The following is an 18,557-nucleotide window of genomic DNA, read 5'->3' as shown; positions in this document are numbered from 1 at the left end:
ACAAGAAAAAATAATAACAAAAAAATCTTATAAAAGCTAAATAATCAAAGAACACTTCAACTAACTAATTCTGGACATTCTGGGTGTGAGGGTAATTTTGCCAGACTAGTTGATTATTGAAGCCCACCTTTAATCTTGGTGGATGTGGAATTTTTTTCCTGACATTTTCTATTATATAGAAGAAATTCATTCTCTTTGGATAATTCTGATAAGATGTAATTATTTACCAAATATTTCAAACTTTTCTCCAGTATTATTTATGATTTTTTCTTTATCTTGAAATATATTTAATCCATGATCAGACACCTCTTGCTGTTATCAAAATTACATCTTATTGTTCTTAATAATTTTTCCTATTGTGAGTCCACTGAGTTTTTAAATTGTCGCACATGTTTCTCCTGCCTTTTAATCTCCTCCTCGGTGTTTTCCTTCTTTAAATATTAATCTTCTCTGTATCTCTCTAACTAAGTCTCCTCTTTGGTAGGATGCTTTTTACTGTCAAAACATTTTTTTTCTTATATATATACAGCGGTGGTTTTGGAGATTCTTGATAATAAATGACTATTTCCAAGTTCATAGCTCTTGAAGTTTCCAGTAGTTCTGCTATTTAAGATATAAGTGGCTTTCTAATGTTTTCCCTAATATTTATATTATAGTTGATTGTGTATTCTGAGTTCAGAGTGTAGGCATATGCTCACTGTGATTTTTTTTTTATCATGAGTGAAGACCAGTTTTAGTTAATGCTTGTAAGGGAAACTGTTGATCACAGCCTGAACCTCTGATTAACCATCTGAGGCAAGCGACGAGTCAGCTGTGGGAGCACAGGTGAAGGTTATTCAGCTGTGCTACTGGAAGGGGGGGAGCTTGACTCCACCTCTCCTAGATCCCATTCAAGGGCTGACCACCCTAAGGTAGCATCTCTTTCTGGAGATTGCTCCTTTGTAGAGTTTTTGTGGTGAGCCTCAATGTTGGCAAGCATCCATCTCAACCGAAAGTCTCAGCACTGGTGAGTCTTTTATTAGATACCTTCTGGCTATTTACTGTATAATTACAACTATACACTTGTATTATTGCAACTATACAAGGTGAAATTAAGGTGAAATTCAATTTTAACTCATTTTACATTAAACCAAGTACAAATTTCTGTTCCTTTTATTCTGTCTCTACTTTTAAATTCAAAAATTGAGTTCTAGCTTTGTGGAATGTAATGCCAAAATCCTGCTTCTGCAAGCTCGAGGAACGGTTTTCTTAGTTCCTTAGTGAAATATTTGCACCTGAAATAAAACTCTCTCATCTCTAAATTTTATATTAATCAGTTACATATTTAATCCTTGAGCTTTTAAAACGTAGTAACCTGTTTCAAATTAAACTGGTAACTGTTAAACATTGTGCATCTCAGCAGGCAAAGTTCTATTGGAAAAATAGCAATACCATGTGCCAACTTGGTAATATGTATTGTTATTTTGGTTTTAAGTGTGTGGTCTCTGTGGAAACTCATCATCTGAATGATAATCATTTCTCTGCCTGATGTATAAGTTTTAAGCAAGTTATCAAAAATGCGACGGTGGAAGTTGTTGTGCTGGGCACATAGCTTGCCATGCAAATTCCAATTCAGTTCTCTCTCTTCTGTAGCATTCTAAGTCAGAATGCCAGCCCTTTGTATAGCACCTAGAACAGCCTGGAAAATGCTGGATTTTTTCTAAATTTAAACAAAAGAGACTCTTTCCAACTTTTCTGTTCAACTGAGGTGAAATAGCAGAGAAAAAAGTAAAGCCAACATACTTGAAAATTAATTTGTGTGTTGATGCTTTTTGCACTTGGGGGTATCTGGAGAAAGGTTCCCTTCACTCTCAAGCCCATCTGATGAGCGGGTGTGTGTATCATAGATGAGTCTGTGACCTCAGCTTTCAGCATGACACAGAACTCTTTTTTAAAGAAAGAAAACAGCCATGTATTTCCAGCTGAACTCCTTTGCTGTGTTAAGATTAATTTGCTTTTAATTTCTGAGCATCTCAGAATGAAATCTAACAGGAACATGGGCCTCCTATTTCTTCAAAACGATAGAGTCAAGTAAATTAGAGCTGCAAACAAACACATCAGGGTATCAGCAATCCCAGTGCCTGGAATCTATTTCCTTGGCATGTTTCAGCAACCATTGGAAGGTTCATAGGGTGATGTGCTGAAGGGCAGAAGAGGGAATGTTGTGTAGTAGGAGGGCTACTCTGAAAGTGGTGCCTCCTATTTTGCTTTGTTGACTCATAACATCAGAAGCTGTGGTGGTATGGCAGTGGAGGTTGAACCTTCCCATCAATATTCCCTTACAATGTTGTTGCTGTGTGACTTATGGCAGAAGAGGGGTGGTCTGACAGAATGGCGGCTGACAAGGAAGTGTGTATAAAGCAAAAGTGTGCCACTGAATTCCTCCATGTGGAAAAAATTGCACTTACTGACTTTCATCAATGTTAGCTGAATGTTTCCAGAGTCCAAACAGTGGATGTGAGCACAGCAAAGCTGTGGGTGGTGAATTTCACCAGCAGCAACAGTGATGTGAATGACAGCCACGTTCCAGATGGCCACACAGATTTTTATGGGTGTGGCGTACAGGCTTTTGTTCATCACTGGCAGAAATACTCAGCTAATGGTAGTGCCTATTTTGAAAACATTGTTTTGTGGCTGAGAATTTGCTCTATCCAACAGTTCTCTTCAGTATAATGTTCTTTGTATCTGTTCTGGTTTCCATGGAAATAAGACACATTACTTTCAGAGTTACCTTCATGTATGTGGATACATATGCATATATACATAAACATATATATTACAAAGGTGTGTTTCTTTGTGCTTAAAGTTGCCACACGTACTATGTTATGGGTGTAACATATGTTTTTTGTGGCTGGAGTGCTTCTTTCCCATTTTCACTTTTGCCTTGCCTGGATGAAGTTTTGAGGGTTGCTTCCAGGGCTAGAAAGCCCTCTGCCCTTCATATTCCCGAAACTAGACAAGGCTCCATATGACTTTCACTTTCAACTTATTTATGTTAGTTGTCTCTAGGTGTTTGATGAATGTTTTGAAACAGTTCTTGATTTCTTCTCTTTGCAGACAGGTCCTCATATTAGGGTACTGTGGTTAGGCTGCAGTTGGACTTGATGATCTTCATGGACTTTTCCAGCCTGGGTGATTCTACCCTTCTGGTGGCTGGGTGCATAAAGAGTCACTTTTCACTACAAAATGCCAACTAAATTAAAGTATTTTCGTTCATGTTTTAGTGAAGGGCACCAGCATGTCTCCAAGTTTTTACACAGTTTTCCAGTCAAAGACAAGGTTGAAATAAAAGCACAGTGTGGGTTTGCCTGGGTTGTTCTCACAGTACTAGGAAAACTCTCAGAGGGTGAAGGGGGCTTCAAAGGAGAACACAAGGGTGTTTGCCTTTGAGACACATAATGGCCAGTGTCTGGAAGCTTTCTGCCTCTAGATGAGGTACGCAACCCTTTGTATTCTTGTTGAATGCAAGTGTTTAGAAGTCTGTAGAATAAGCTGAGAAAGAATATGAAATTTACTTAACGAAGAAGGAAATTTTAGTTTTGCTGACTCAGCATCCAGAAAGAAGTTGGGAGAAAAAAAAGCCAACAACTTTATTTATCACTACTGTTTTGCTCTGCTCTTCTACGTTTTTTTTTTTTTTCACTTTGTGAATCACATCTCCTCTCTTCTGATGCTGTAGATCAGAGCTCCTGTCTGCCTTGACCTTAAGACTTTGTGCATCTTGTTTGAAGCAGTGTTTGTATCATTTTTGATGCCTGGCTTGCTCTGTAGAAGAGCCACATAGCGAAATATTTCTGTGTCTTAACCTGCTAGGTAGCTCAGCACCAGATAGCTATTCTCTCAACTCTGTGGGGTGGGGGAGAGAATCTGAACAAAAAAAGAGATAAAACTCATAAGCTGAGATAAACACTATTTAATAAGATAGCAGAGGAAGGTAAAAATAACAATAATAATGACAATAGAACATACAAAAACAAGTGATGCAAAACAACACAACTGCTCAGCACAGAAGAATACCTAGCCATTCCCAGAGTTGGCCCTAGCCAACTCCTCCAGTTATGCTGTTCAGCATGTCATCATTATGGCATGGGACATCCCTTTGGTCAGGTTGGGTCAGCTGCCTTGGCTCTGTCTTCTCCCCACTTCTTGTGTCCCCCAGCTCCACACTGGCAGGGCAGCACCAGATGTAGAAAAGATTTTGGTGTGTTGTCAACATTATTCTTAACCTAAATCCAAAATTCAGCACTGTACCAGTGCTAGGAAGAAAATTAACTATATTCCAACTGAAACCAGGATAGTTCCTTACCTCAACTATCCAAAGAACCCTGTTGTCTGACAGGGTTCACAGAACTGAGCACTTTTACTAAAGCTGGTGACTTGCAAGCATACTTGGGGAAAAAGCTCATAGAATTGGAATCCTTTAAACAATTGTTCCCATGTTAAACAAAGTGTGACCACAAGTGTGGAAAGTGTAGATTTCTGTTCCCAGAAGCTTCATGCCCAGGTAAACTAGCAGAGGTTAGGGAGAGAAAGAGGATCGAGCTGGTTAGGGGTAAAAAAAAAAAAAAAAAAAAAATCAAATATTTTCCAGATGCAGTCTTCCAGACTTGGTAGGAGATAGCATCTTGAGAGTTGTTTCAGGTTGTATACTGCTTCCTTTCTTTGAAGGGAGGAGTTCTTCAGTTGAAAGTGGGTGTTATTCAAGAGGGTTTTCTAAAGGGGCAAGTAGTGGCTGCTGATGTTAACATCACACTCTGCCCTTTAGAACAGTGAAGTGATGGGGTGGGCTACTGGTGGCATCTTGTCATTGAAACTTAGCTGTTTTAACACTTGCATAATCACTTTCACATGGAATGGTTGATGTAGACAGGGCCTGGGTAGCCATTGTCTATCTACACTAGGGAGGAAGCAAATATTAGCAAGGGGCAAGGCAAAATGATGGACAGTGATGTCTTCTCAGCGACTGCATCTGCTGAGCCCCACGTGTTGGAGCTGCTGGTCTGGGAGCAGGGCAGTACTTATCAGGACTCCTGATCTTTGTTGTGGTGCACATGCTGTCTGTGGTCTCCATCAGACAAGGAGATGGAGAAGGGGATTTTCCTGTGAGATAGTGCTGTTGGTTGTTTAGTATAATGCAATACATTCAGCTGAGTAGGCGCACTCACTACTAACAAAGTATGTTTTAGAGTTGCCAGCAGGAAGCCTGTTTATAGGTAGTAAGCACATAATCTCAACTGTTCAATATTTTTTGGTGGAGTTATGCCGAAATTGCATCTCAGATAATGTGGGTTTGACCAACCTTTTCATCTCTGCTATTCTGTGATTATTTTTTTTTTGGCTCTTGCTTTGCTCTAAAATTTTTATTTTAGGCTCTCGTACAGAAGAATGATCTGCATCAGTGCCTGTCATTAAGGGCTTAGGAGTTGAATTGCTTGTTTGTTAGCAGAGTTATTTTCTGTTTCTCAGTACTGTGAGAGAAAAGTCAGATCAATTATGAATCTCACTCCCACACAACTAATGGATGGACAAGGGTTTTTTCAGCTGACATCCACTATGCTAACTAAGTCAAGATGAAGTGATGATTTTTCTTGTTTTCTTTCTTCATGTAACGAATAGTAAGTAGGTGAATCGATAAGGTAATATGTGACAGAAAACAAATAAGTTACAAGTCAGTAATTTTGAGTGGATGTCCTGATATGGTGGAGCCCCTGTAAGCATATGCTTCTGTGCAGAATTTGCTACGTCTGATTCCATCTTGACATTTAAGTTGTACTGTGAACTGGTTTCTCTGATGTTCTTAGGAATGTGGCATCTTCTCAGGGCCCTAAACCCTTGCAAATGGCTTTTTAGAGTTTGAGTACTAAATTTAGCATGTTTAATCTTGGCAAGAAATAAGATGTTATTAGGAATTCTAGAATCCATAGTTAACTTCTAAACTGTCAAACACTGCTTTGGCTTTCCAGCTTCTTAGGTTTCACAGAAGACAGACAAGCATCATGCAAACAGGCCTCAAAGTTACAACGACTGTAACGCTGAGGCAGCATCAGAGGAGAGTCTTTGCCTTGTTGCAGATTAGTGCGAGTGCAACAGCGGGGTCTGGTGTTTGAGCTGCTGGCTCTTAGTAATGTTGCTCCCAGGTGGAAACAGTCTAGCTATTATAGATAAGCTTACATGACAAATAGCCTCAATCACATATAGCATGACGTCTCCCAGTCCTTCTTTGATGCTTGTCTTTTACTCACATCAGAAGTGATGGGAAGGAAAATAAGGATCTTTGTTTTTTGGTGCAGTTCACAAGCCCATGTCGTTTCTGTTACGAATTCAGAGCAATAGATTAGATAATTGATTTTCATGTGTTGGTTTTTTTTCCTGTTTTTAAATGGTATCTTCCGGAAGCACTAATGGAGTTATTCTGAAGGATTAAGTCTTCTGGTTTTTTTGTTTTTATTTTTTTGTTCTCTTCACTTTTTCTTTCATAGGATGGTTCAACAATCCCTCCTCTGACTCTTTACAGGGATATGTAAAATAATAAATCATAATAATCATTAAAAGATATTATTACATTACACATATCACAGAATCACAGAATTACCCGGGTTGGAAGGGACCTCAAGGATCATGTAGTTCCAACCCCCCTGCCTAGCAGGGCCACCAAGTGTCTTTTTAATTAACCTGAAAAGCTATTTAATAATAGCTTGTCACAGGATGTTATTTTTTACATTTATTGATTGAAAAGGAATCTAATGTATATTTTTTTGAATGCTGCCATTTACTCTCATCAGCTTTAAAACTAATATTAGATAGCAAAACACAGTGCTAGAGATTCTAGTTTCTAGTATGTCTGTATTTGTCAGACAACACTGGAACATGCTTCCTGTATGCATAAGATTTAATTTGCTTCTGGTGTTCACATTCTGTGAATCATTCCTGAAGGAAACAAAAGCATGACACAGCAAAAATAGTACTTGAAGCATGTCATGGAGTTATCTAGATCAATCTATGTCTGTCTGTGGGCCTCCTGTCCCCAAAAATGGGAAGGGGTAGGGAGATGGGAGCTGGGCTCAAACAGAGCAGCGGCAATGATCTAAGGAGGAAAACTTATTTTACTAACTATGGTATCGGAATGCAAGATAACCACGATATAATACAATCTAATTGAAATTGAGGTGAATAAATCAAGTAAAATAAGAGTTTTCTGAAGACCGAGAAGCCTACTTTGAAACTGAAGGTGTGGCTTGGAAGCACACCCACACCGCTGCCAGGCAGTGAGAGAGAGAGAAAGCATCACTTCTGAAGTGTATTTCCCTGTCTGACTGTGAGGTCCTCTGGGATGTGTAGTTCTTCTGTGCTCCACATGATGTTATGATGTGGAATACCAATAGCAAGAATTACAAAATTATGAAAAAGTGGAAGATGCATTTAGATCAGCTAGCAAATTTAAAGGAACGCATATCTCCTACTGTTAGATCTAGTGCTTTGAGTTCTGGAAATATTATCATGATTGGCTCTTTGTCAGTGATCAAGCTTTATTTTATCACTATCATGTGTCAATGTGTTATTAGGTATTTGTGTTATTTTTCATATTATGAATTTGAAATGTTCCATGTATGAAAATATACTACAGATCAAAACAATTTCACAGAATCACAGAATTGTAGGGGTTGGAAGGGAACTCTAGAGATCATCGAGTCCAACCCCCCTACCAAAGCAGATTCCGTACACCATGTCACACAGGTAAGCGTCCAGGTGGGTCTTGAATATCTCCAGAGAAAGAGACTCTACCACCGCCCTTGGCAGCCTGTTAATTTATGGAATTATTCTCTTATTTGCAGTTTTTCTTTTATTTAAAAATGTTCACTGATTCTGAAGGAGCAAAAATATTGTAAAATGTCAAGAGGTGTGACAACTGAAATTACTAAGATTATTAGCAAAGTTATATGGAGCAATTTTTAATTAGTTAGTATATTATAATAAGAACCAGTGTTTTGAAACAAATATGTGGACTTTACAAGCTGTCTGGCTATTTTTGCACTGAATTTGTTCTGCATTTTTTTTCTGTTTTCATTATTGTCGCTTCTATTCAGTCTGTAAAGAGAGGGGAACTCCTGGTCTAGGAAACTAGTCCTACTTACTGACAAGATACTTGAAAGTACAGATCCTATACACCACCCAGAGCTGATTTTTTGGCATCTGAATGGGGTGATATTCTCAGCTTGTGGCTCATAAATATCCTTTATATCTTAGGCACCTTGATCTCAGCTAGCACTGACTTAGGATATTTCAGGCAGATATTGGCCTTTTTGCTGAGTCTAGCCAAGGAGGAGCCTGAACCAATTCTTCCTCACCCTTGGTTTCCTGGATGAGATGCAATTTTATTAACAACAACTGCCACTTAGACTGTCTGAAGACATTTAAGAAAAGTGCAACGCCTTTGCAGATGTGATGCAGAAATTAAAGAAAACCCATGTCCATACCAATAAGCAGCTGGAGCTTCCATAAGGTATGTTAGGTCTAGACAATAGCTCAGCTTTTAGTCGAAGGGCAGTCTGTCGGACAATGCTCTCTAATATGACAAAGCTATCATTCTTTTACTCTAATATGAAGCTGCCCAGAGGCAACAAATTGTTATGACATTTTTCTCGTGCCTTTTTGGATGAAGAGAGTCATCTTCAGATGCGAACAAAAGTGTGTATTTTTCATATTGTTTTCCTTGTTTAGGACTTCACTTCTACATGTAGATCCACTTTGCTATTTGGTTTAACAGGGTCTCATCATGCCTCATACTTTATTTAATTTGGTATGCTTTATTTATTGTGTTTTCTTAGCCTACCAACATCAGAAATGTTTAAAAACCAGACATGGTTGTGTTGATTTAGCTACAATCATCTAAAGATAAGGCAAGGACAGACATGTACATTGAGATATCATCTTTTATTTAATTGGATAGCATAACTGGAAACAGTAGCTGAATTTTCAGGCACATTACCCTTTCTCAGGTCTCAAACAGAATTAGAAGACTTCAGAGTTAAACTGAAAATGAAAGCAATAAAGCAATTATTCAGATGTGTATCAGCAAAACTATCTCTGAAAGAAAAGGTAGCTAGTATCTGCAGAATAAAGAAAGCTGATAAGGTAGTTATCTCTCAAGGGGACAGAAAGAGGGGGAAAAAATATAGCCTCTGGAACATGTAAAGGTCAGTGAAGGAAAAAGAAAATTACATTGTTCCATGAAATCAATACTTCTGACTAAACTGTTTGTTAGTGATCAGCAGAGTTTAAAATGTTAGCTCCAAACTCATTTTTTGGAAGGGATTTTGGAGATCTCTGAAGATCAAGACTGGAAGATCAGAGGAAGCGTGATCTGATACAAAGTGTATTTATATAAAATGGGAATTCTATGTTTGTGTCAAGAATCTATATAAGAAATTAATCTCTTGATGGGCCTGATTCAGAGTTTCTAGTCCTCTGGGGCTCCATGCTAAGTCTCATAGAATGAACTTTAGTGATTGGAAAAGATTGGTCAGATGTTTGTGTCAGTCTGTACTACAGTACATATTGTAATGTATCCTGTTGAACAGGATTTAGACTTGCTATGTTTATTGACAGCTTCCTTTCATCTGTGAGAAAGCTGTACCTCGGCACTGCTGCTAGTGTGTTGAAATCCTGAAGTCTATGCTTAGCTTTTATTGGTTCTTCCCTGAATTTTCCATGTGCTCTTCTGAAAAACTGAGACTTTCAGTAAGAATAGGAACTACCTGACTTCCTGAAATCATCTCATAGCTGCAACTGTGTGCAGCTTTATGGTTTTTGCTCTTCTAGGTTCCCTGCTCACCTTGTGTCCATTTTCGTTGCCCCACAGTAATGTTGACTCTGAGGCAGAATAAATTTCTAATACCTGGTACTTACTTCTTAGGTACTCCTGGGATCCTCTTAATTTTAGTAGCCCCATTGGTATAGTGGCAGCCCTGCTGCCAGCCCACTTTTTCTGGCTCTGTAAATGAAATGAACAACAAGCGAAACAGAGATAGCACCCTATTCCTCTGACATCAAATAAATGACCTCAAGCTAATGATACTGTGTTTGGTGAGCAGTGGAAGATTTGGAAGCCTTCTCTTCAACAGCACTCATTTGAGAATGAGATGTCATGAAAGTGCGATGGCAACTCTCTTATACTTTTTCTTCTTAGGAGTCTTCTTGGCCTGTAATCATATTGATGAAGAAGTGTTCACCCTAAATTAGTATCCTTCCTTGAACAACATGCAACACCAGGCGTTTCAGAGAGTTTTGTAGAACACTGAGGGTCAGAATTTCAGTGTTATCCAGCTGCTGCTGTGCAGGACAGGTGTTACACAGAGATAACAGTCAAGGAGCAGTGGTAGGGTATTTCCCCAAGCAAGCATTGATGAAATGTGGCTACTTAACTAATTAAAAGGCTGTTTTACTACTTAAGCAACCTCTAGAGCATCCATTGCAATTTTCACATCAAATAAGGTACAATTAGGCCTGACATTTTTTCCTTCCTTTATAGATCCTACCTGAGCTGGTGACAGGGAACAAATTAATCTCTGTTGGAGACAGTGTTATTAAACCATCTCAAACATGTTACACTGCTTTAGATGTTTTGATTTTATTCTTATTTTTATTTATCACAAATGAATACTATTCTTGGTCTGTCTTGTACCACAAATAGAATTATTTAGTCAATTTATATGTCTAAGTAAAAGACTGATATTTTAATTTAATACTAGTACTGTGTGTAGTCAGTCATAACTGAGGCTGTTACAGATATTGTATAACATTACAAACATTTTCAGTCAAGCTTTTACAGTACAGTTGTTTGGGAAACTGACCTTACAGTAGGAATGCAATACATGGAGCATTTTTTTCTTTGAGGTTAGATTTTTGTGATCATATCTGATTATTCTTCCATTACTGCATAACCACTATTATCAACTATTTTTAATAAGTTAGGTTGAAAGCACAAAATTATTTTTGAAATATTTTCTATGACTTTGACACTATGGAGACATTAGTAATGAGCTAATTGCTTTGGTACACTTATGCGGGTTAATAATTTAATAGTGCATTAGTTATGCCCACATTAATAGAATTCCTTTTCTTTCATGCAACAGAAAATGCATACCCTGGCAACGTAATACCTTTATGTTCATGCTTGTCTTTCTATTTGTATGTTTACTCTTTGAGTGACTAGGAATCATATCTTTGTGCTACTTTCATAAAAGTCAAGTACTTCTTTTTCTATTTTGTAAATCAAGAAATAAAAAAAATCAGTTCCTGAACATGTGTTCATACCAGATCTACTGATGATCATCTATGGCTTTGCACTGTTTTTGTTGCTACAGGACAAATAAGTTGAAAAAGCTTTTTGTTTTATTTTACTCACATGATGATGTCCTTCTCACCAAGTCTATGGGGTAAACAGTTATATACTGTATGAGGTAATGACAAATGCTCACCTGCTCTGAAGGAGTTCTTCCCTTTTCAGGTTACCGAATGTTCAGGGGTTCTCTCTGCACCTCAGTTTTGGAGAAAATACCTACGAGCAGTCTCCTTAATTCTTCTTAGCATTCAACCAGAAGCAAAGTGTTTCATTCTGCATTAAGGTTTTAAGATTTGTATTTAAGTTGTTTTCAAAATATACATACGCACCTGGCCTTAACAATAAAATTGAAAAATAATATTTCTAAGCACAAAGTTATAAGCTGTAGAATTTCATTCATTTTATTTTATTTTTTCCACAGTTATAATTTCCAGAAGATGCACTTTGTACTTTAGTTATAGTCATGGAATGTTCTAATCTGTTCCGAACTGCATAAATTGGAATAATTTATTTACCAAAACGACTTTGCTCAGCTCAAGTGACACAAGCCTGGAATAGCTTTTTCTTTTGCCCAGTCTGAACCCATAAAGTGAATTCCTTTGATTCTTTAGTTACCAGTGATGAAAAACTGTAATGGCCATGATGTGTACCTCTGCATTGGACAATGAGGGACAATGGCAGATTTCTACAGGCACGTAGAAGCTTCCTAAAACTAGATGCTGCTATTAATTTATTATATTTTGGCCTTGAATGTTTTGGGGTGGTTTTTTCTTCAGAAATTGACAGGTTCTCAGCTCTAGAATAGAGTAAGTATTTAAGGAAGAGACTGTAGCTTGGACTTAAATTCTCTGTGCCTTCCTACCTCTGTCCTCCATCCTGATTTTCTGTTTCAAAGATAAGACACTTTCACAGTTCTTTCATAAAGCATTCTTTCCATCCCTTACTCTCCAGCATTTTTAGGAATTTGTGTTCTCATCTTAACTGACTTTCCATCTATGTAACTTTTATGTGAACACTTGGTAGCAATTAAGAATCCTGGAGAACAAAGCAAAAAAATTCAAATCTGCAATAATTTTTGAGACAGTGAGATGCCTGCAGGCAAGATACCTTGCTATTATTCAGACTGATTACTAAGCTGTCCTCACTGTCCAAACATAGATAGGGAACTGAACTAAAAAATAATTATTTAGGCATTTCATGCGTAAATTTAATTCGGTCAGCTCAGTGTCTACCATCATTGCTAGAGCCAAATTAATCTTTTCACACAGGCAGTTACAATTTGCGATAAATTGAAATTGTATTAGTCAGGGGCAAGATCATAAAATTCTGGTCTACCTCATTGCTTAATTAGTTTTATAAATATTTATCTTTATAAAATGAAGACAATGCCATCAGATCTTAGTCCTTTTTTGCTCTTATGAAGTACTAATCCAAGCTTATTTCTCAGGAGAACAACTCTCTCTTTTGTCTTCCCTTCTCATTAATCCCTACTTCTTCAACTCAAGCTCTCAAGTGGATCATTATAAGTGAGTATGGGCTTTAAAAGAAAAGATGTATGTGGGTGTAATGTTTTCTCAGAAGCTGGGAGCATGCTGGTTAGTAACAACATTTGTGTCATTTCTACTTGGTGCACATCTACATCTGTGACAAATTTTCTGCCAAGCTTATGTTATTTTTATCTTATTGTTGCATGTATCATCCATCATTTGAGTTCTTCTTGCCTGTCCAAAGTTTTCAGTAGTAGAGATGAAAGAGTTAACCTGTTAGGTTGCAGGCCAAATGAATTTAATAAAGGCAGAAGTGGGTGAAGAATTAAAATCATTTCCCTGACATTCCTTCTTATAGTCATTGCACAAGATCTGTTGATTATAATCTTTGGTAGAGCACTACTAGAGTACTCACTGTTTGTACGTCTCTCCATTCACAGACAGACAATGGCCAGATATGTGCGTGTGGATATAAACTAATGAATTTATGAAGGGGAAAATCATGCCTGACAAAACTGACAGCTGTATATGGTAGGTGAGTAAGGGGACTACTAGATATCATTTGGATTTTAATGAATGTTGTTGACTTTAGCAAGGCTTTTCATACTGCCTTCTGTAATATCCTGATAATCAAGCTGCTAAAGTGCAGACTAGGTTAATGGTCAGTGAGATGGGCCAAAACATGCCTGAACTGCTGAGCTGAATGGTCTGAAGGGATCAGTAGCACAAAGTCTGACCGGAGGCCAATCACTAGTAGTGTATCACAGGACCAACAGTGGATCCAACATTGTTTAATATCTTCATTAATAACCTGAATCATGAAACATAATGTACTCTTAGCAAATCTGTAAATAGATCTTTGTGCAAGATCTATCATGATCCTCTCCTACTTCAGCCTTCCTGTTTTTCTGTGATATAAAACACTGGGCTTTTAAATGTGTTGAGATGTATTGAGATTTTTCCTGCTATCATTTCACCTCCTAGTGGGCAGTGTCAGAACAGAGGTATTATGCCATTAAACACATGCCTTCCGTTACTGGTTGCTGATTTAGAACAGATATTCTGTTAATGGATCATCTTGTAATGACAGTGGGTTTCAAGCAGACAAACAGCTAAAGTAAACTATAACACAGGATTTCATGTAGAGTAAGCAGTAATGCTAAAAGACAGCTACTGAGAAAACTTTGAACTTAAATTTCTTTGTAACACCTTCATTAAGACAATGGTCAGTAGAAAAACTTGGAGCATCACAGCAACCTTGTTGGATTTACACAGGTGTAGAGGATGTGAATACAATGTCATGTTCAACAGCTAAGTTGGAAATGCCTGCAACTTCAAGGCCATCTTCAAGTCACAAAGTGGAATCATGGTGATATACTAAAAATAAAAATAGTTCTAGCAAAGCATGCTCTTGAACTCAACAAAACAAGACACCAGACCCATCTTTATACTAAACTTGGAGAGATTTCAAGGCTCACCTCTCTGTGAATTGAAATCTCGGTTGTAGCTGACTCTCTGCTCATGTCGGTTTTGTAGAAAAATGCCTCTAGCAGAAGACAATTTTGCTGTACTCCTAAATCAAAACAAAATGGGAAACACATTGCTGCTTGTGTCAGTGTCTAACAAAACACGAGTGAGTGTATGACATTATTTTGCATGCTGGTACTTGCAGTTGATCAGACTACGGAACAGTCACCTTTGTGATAAAACTGTGTTTTCTCTTTCTCTTACAGTATCTTCAGTTTTAATGAAGATTAAGTGTGACAAAGCTACATGGAGTAATGGAAGTACCAAAAAGAAATTGCTTTTTGAAAATGAAAAGCTTTTTAAAAAGTCACAATAGAACCGAGAGAGCCGTGAATGCATTTTCTACGCTAACATTTTGGCATTACTCTATGGAGCCTTCTGCTATCAGCAGGGAAAGAAAAATTGCAGTTGACATCTACACCTGGCATTTGTCTCCATTAATGCTTAGTGCAGGGAGCAGGGGCTGCATTTGCTTGGCTTTGTCTCCACCTGTCAGATACTTTGCTCTCCAGGAGAAAAGAGATCAGGGAGAAACCAAGCAGATTTCAGATTTCCTAGTGTGAATCAGTTTTCTTATGAAAGCTGGAGGCAAGGGTGAAATCTGCATCCTTAGGGAAGAAAAAAACCCACAACATTATGGCCTTGTTTGTCACATATTGTTTGGGTCTGCTCTTCTATAAGCTTGTCTGTCTCTGGCACAAAATTCTTCTGCCTGGCTTTTTATTCCAGGAGGTAGGAAACAATTTTCAAATTTGGTGGATCTTTCAAGGATTAAAGATAACATGAAAATCCTGTGGCATAGATGTGCTTTGAAATGGAGAACATATCCCCATGTCACTGCTGAAGAAAGTAAAACATGGCTGAAAGCCACAGAGTAATTCTATTAGTTTCCAGAAAAGCCGCTCCTTGGAGGAGATATAATGAAGCCATAAAGCTGAAAGGTGGCCCCTTTTGAGTGTTGTTTCACACTCACAGGAACAGTCCTGTGGACTGCTGGCAGTGAGCCTCTTGTCAACACAGTAAGTTGGAGACTCTACATTACCTTCCAACCCAGAGCTGCTTGATCACAAGCTTAGGGACCATCCATGGCTTGATTAGGCTCAGGAGTTTTGTTCTGAAATCTGGTCTTCTTTCTTTCACTGAAATATGTGTAATTGAAGAACACAGAGTAAGGGTATTACCCCAGCTAGCTTTTAAACACTTTCATGTGAGAGGTTATTCATATAATTGTCTTGGCATGCTAAGTGTGCAGACTATATGTCTATTTACTGTAGTTCCCAGGAGTACTTCTCAGCTTCTCTCTTTGGATGCACACTACTGCAGAAACCCACCTCAGCAGTTCTGGGGCAATCGTCCCCACCATCATCTGTCAGAACCCTTGGCCCAATCTTTCAAAGGGTATGATCTGGTCCCCATCTGTGGCTGAAACGTGGCTGTCCAACAAAAGATGATAGTTTACTTTTACAGCAGGGTCAGTTAAAATATCTTTGAAATAAAAGATAGAATGCAGTAAAAGAAATAATAAGTCTGTCCCAACACTGTTACTAAGTAGGAAGGCAAGAGTTGTTATAGCAACAGATGGAGGTATTTTATAACAAGTGCAAACACCTGAACCTTGGAAAGCTAATGTAACTGTGAGAAGGACTAAATGGTACCTTTCAGGCTTTTGTCTGCCTGCTGTGCTTACATTTCAAGCTGACCAAAGCTGAGTGCTGTATTACTATAGTCACAGTCCCAACTTTGTTGAGGAGCCAAGCATCTATCAGCCCAGCCCAGGACTGCTTTAATCAGGCCACATGCCTCTTGGAGTTTTTCACGCAACATTTGGGTTACATGTTGACCAAGCCTGCATCTGCCCACAAAGCGTTGTGCAGGCGTACTGTGGCTCAGTTTTCTTTTGGCAAATAGTTCCCTGAAATCTTGCTGTCAGTAGCAGAGCTCTAAGGATCAAACTGATCTGAAGCAGAGTGGCAGCTGTTATTTGTCTCTATGCCATCTCTCTCCCCCGGCTTAGCGCAAGTCTAACCCACTTGTTGATAACTAAATATTAGCCCCCTGAGCCTGGATTTGTGCTAGCTTTCCTGCCTCTAACACCACTAAAATAGTAGTTATACAAGGGTAAGAGTTTTTCTAGCACGCACAAAGCCAGGGGAAAGGATTAGAATCAGTCACAAATAAGACTTAGATGAATACGCATACTGCTAGAAGCCAATCAGCTTTTTGACCTCAGGTTCATATTTCTGTAAACATGTATCTTGGCAACGCATCATTCAGTTTTTCAATGCGATGCAATGCAAGCCCTTTCTCATTTATCTCAGCTGTCTTGTTGTGTTATGTTACAAATAATTGCTGGTAATTCTGTGTTTAATTGTGCTTAGCATCATTTATTTGCCGTCCAGTGATTTTAACTGTTGGACATAGCAAAATATGGTTCTTTTCTCTTCTGCTTCCTTCTGCTTCTCATCTGTGGATGCTAAAAGCAGCTGGACCTGTTCCATGTGAATGGAAATAATTATGGGCATGTACAACAAATTCATTAATCTCAAGAAGGCATCTTGTTCAGAGCTCTTCCCAGAGTATTCTTCAGGAACCGTCTTCTCCTCTCCTGCCCCTTGAAAATTACTTCTTTCTAATTTTGTCTCACAGACTTGCTTTCTGTAAGCCTACCTCCTTCCTCTTATTCATAGGAATTGGAAGCAGAATGCATTTCAACTAAATTTGCCAATAATGCAACATTCCTGAAACTCAAGTTCCTGTCCCAGATGTTCTGGAGGAAAGCTTCAAGTCCTTCAGGCGCAGTGGGAGCACTGGGATTTCTTAACAAAATGGGATCCTAAAAGAACAATTTGTCTGTCCTTTAAGCAGCCTATCTGTAGGGGCAAACAGACATTTGCCCTTAGAGTCCCTGTTTCCTGAGAGAGTGTCAGAGATTCATAGAATCATAAAATTGCTCGGGTTGGAAAAGACCTTAAAGATCATCCAGTCCAACCACAATCTAACCATACTACCCTAACTCTAACAACTCTCCACTAAATCATGTCCCTGTGCATCACATACAAACAGTTTTTAAATGCATTCAAGGATGGTGTCTCAATCACCTCCTTGGGGAGCCTATTGCAGTGCTTAACAACCCTTTCTGTAAAGAAGTTTTTCCTTATACCCAACCTAAATTTACCCTGGCACAACTTGAGGCCATTTCCCCTTGTCCTGTCACCAGTGAGAAGAGACCAACCCCACTCGCACTGTAAGCACCTTTCAAATATTGGAAGAGAGCAATAAGGTCTCCCCTCAGCCTCCTTCCCCAGACTAAACAGTCTTCAGTCGCTCCTCATAGAGTGTAATCTCCAAGTCCTTCACAAACCTTGTTGTCCTTCTTTGGACCTGTGTCTGTCCAGTTCTGAATCTCCTAAGCTCCTGAATTCCTTCAGTATGAGCCTATATGTAAAGCTGGTCATAGATTAGCGTGCTGGAAAAAGGCAGTGACTGTGAAGGGTGCCACACTCTTTCAAAGAGGACAGCAGCTATGCAGCGGGCTGGTGCTCCACTGTTTCAAGTTTGAGCACAGGGACTTGTGTGCATAACCCTGTGCTACGATTAATAAACTTCCCAAGCTGCACAGATAAAAATTGTTCCTCCATCTCAAAATCAAAGCCAATAAAGCCTGTATCATTTTCTTTTAAATATGGCTTAGTTTGATCATATCCGAGATTATTTCTGGCTTATCCATATTCAGTATGTGTTATTTCTATTTCTTATTTATCACAAATACGCTATTCTATGTGAAAAATGAGGCCAGCATTTGATCAGCATTAATGGAAGCCTTTGAGGATCTCTCAGCTATTGTTCATCGTTATCCGCTAGAAGAATAATGATGTAGTAAAAAGTGCATGCATTGTATCTAATGTGATTAGTCTCTTAATGCTGGAGATGCAGGAAGAATGCAACAGGTAAAATAAAACTGTGGGTAAATACAAGAGTGCAAGTCTAGACTGAAATACAAAGAAACAAAAACAATATATATATGTACAAAATCAGCAGTTTTCCAGTTGTAGTTTGGGGTGTTATGTATATGTGGTACTAATTTTCCTCAGTGAGATTGCATAGTGGAGATGAAGTGTCAGGAGAAGGAATACGAGATAGTTTGTATTGTAAGTCAGTTACTA

At 38.5% G+C, this 18,557-nt stretch overlaps 1 long non-coding RNA gene across 2 annotated transcripts; it reads left to right on the top strand.

Annotated features, from left to right (window-relative positions):
• Positions 1–906: 906 nt before the first annotated feature.
• LOC107321262 (uncharacterized) lies at positions 907–15,708 on the top strand. Of its 2 annotated transcripts, none has more exons than XR_004309093.2 (4): positions 907–1,006; positions 12,828–12,906; positions 13,308–13,398; positions 14,601–15,708. It is a non-coding gene; the product is annotated as an uncharacterized LOC107321262 (long non-coding RNA). The 2 variants fall into 2 exon arrangements; XR_004309092.2 differs by having other exon boundaries at positions 13,308–13,402.
• The last annotated feature ends 2,849 nt before the right edge of the window (positions 15,709–18,557 follow it).

The sequence above is a fragment of the Coturnix japonica genome, chromosome 1 (genome assembly GCF_054131305.1).
Source record: "Coturnix japonica strain WE chromosome 1, WE-NBRP24, whole genome shotgun sequence".
NCBI lineage: Eukaryota > Metazoa > Chordata > Aves > Galliformes > Phasianidae > Coturnix > Coturnix japonica.
The sequence above is the reverse complement of the archived record's forward strand: the minus strand, read 5'-3'. Positions and strand labels throughout refer to the sequence as shown.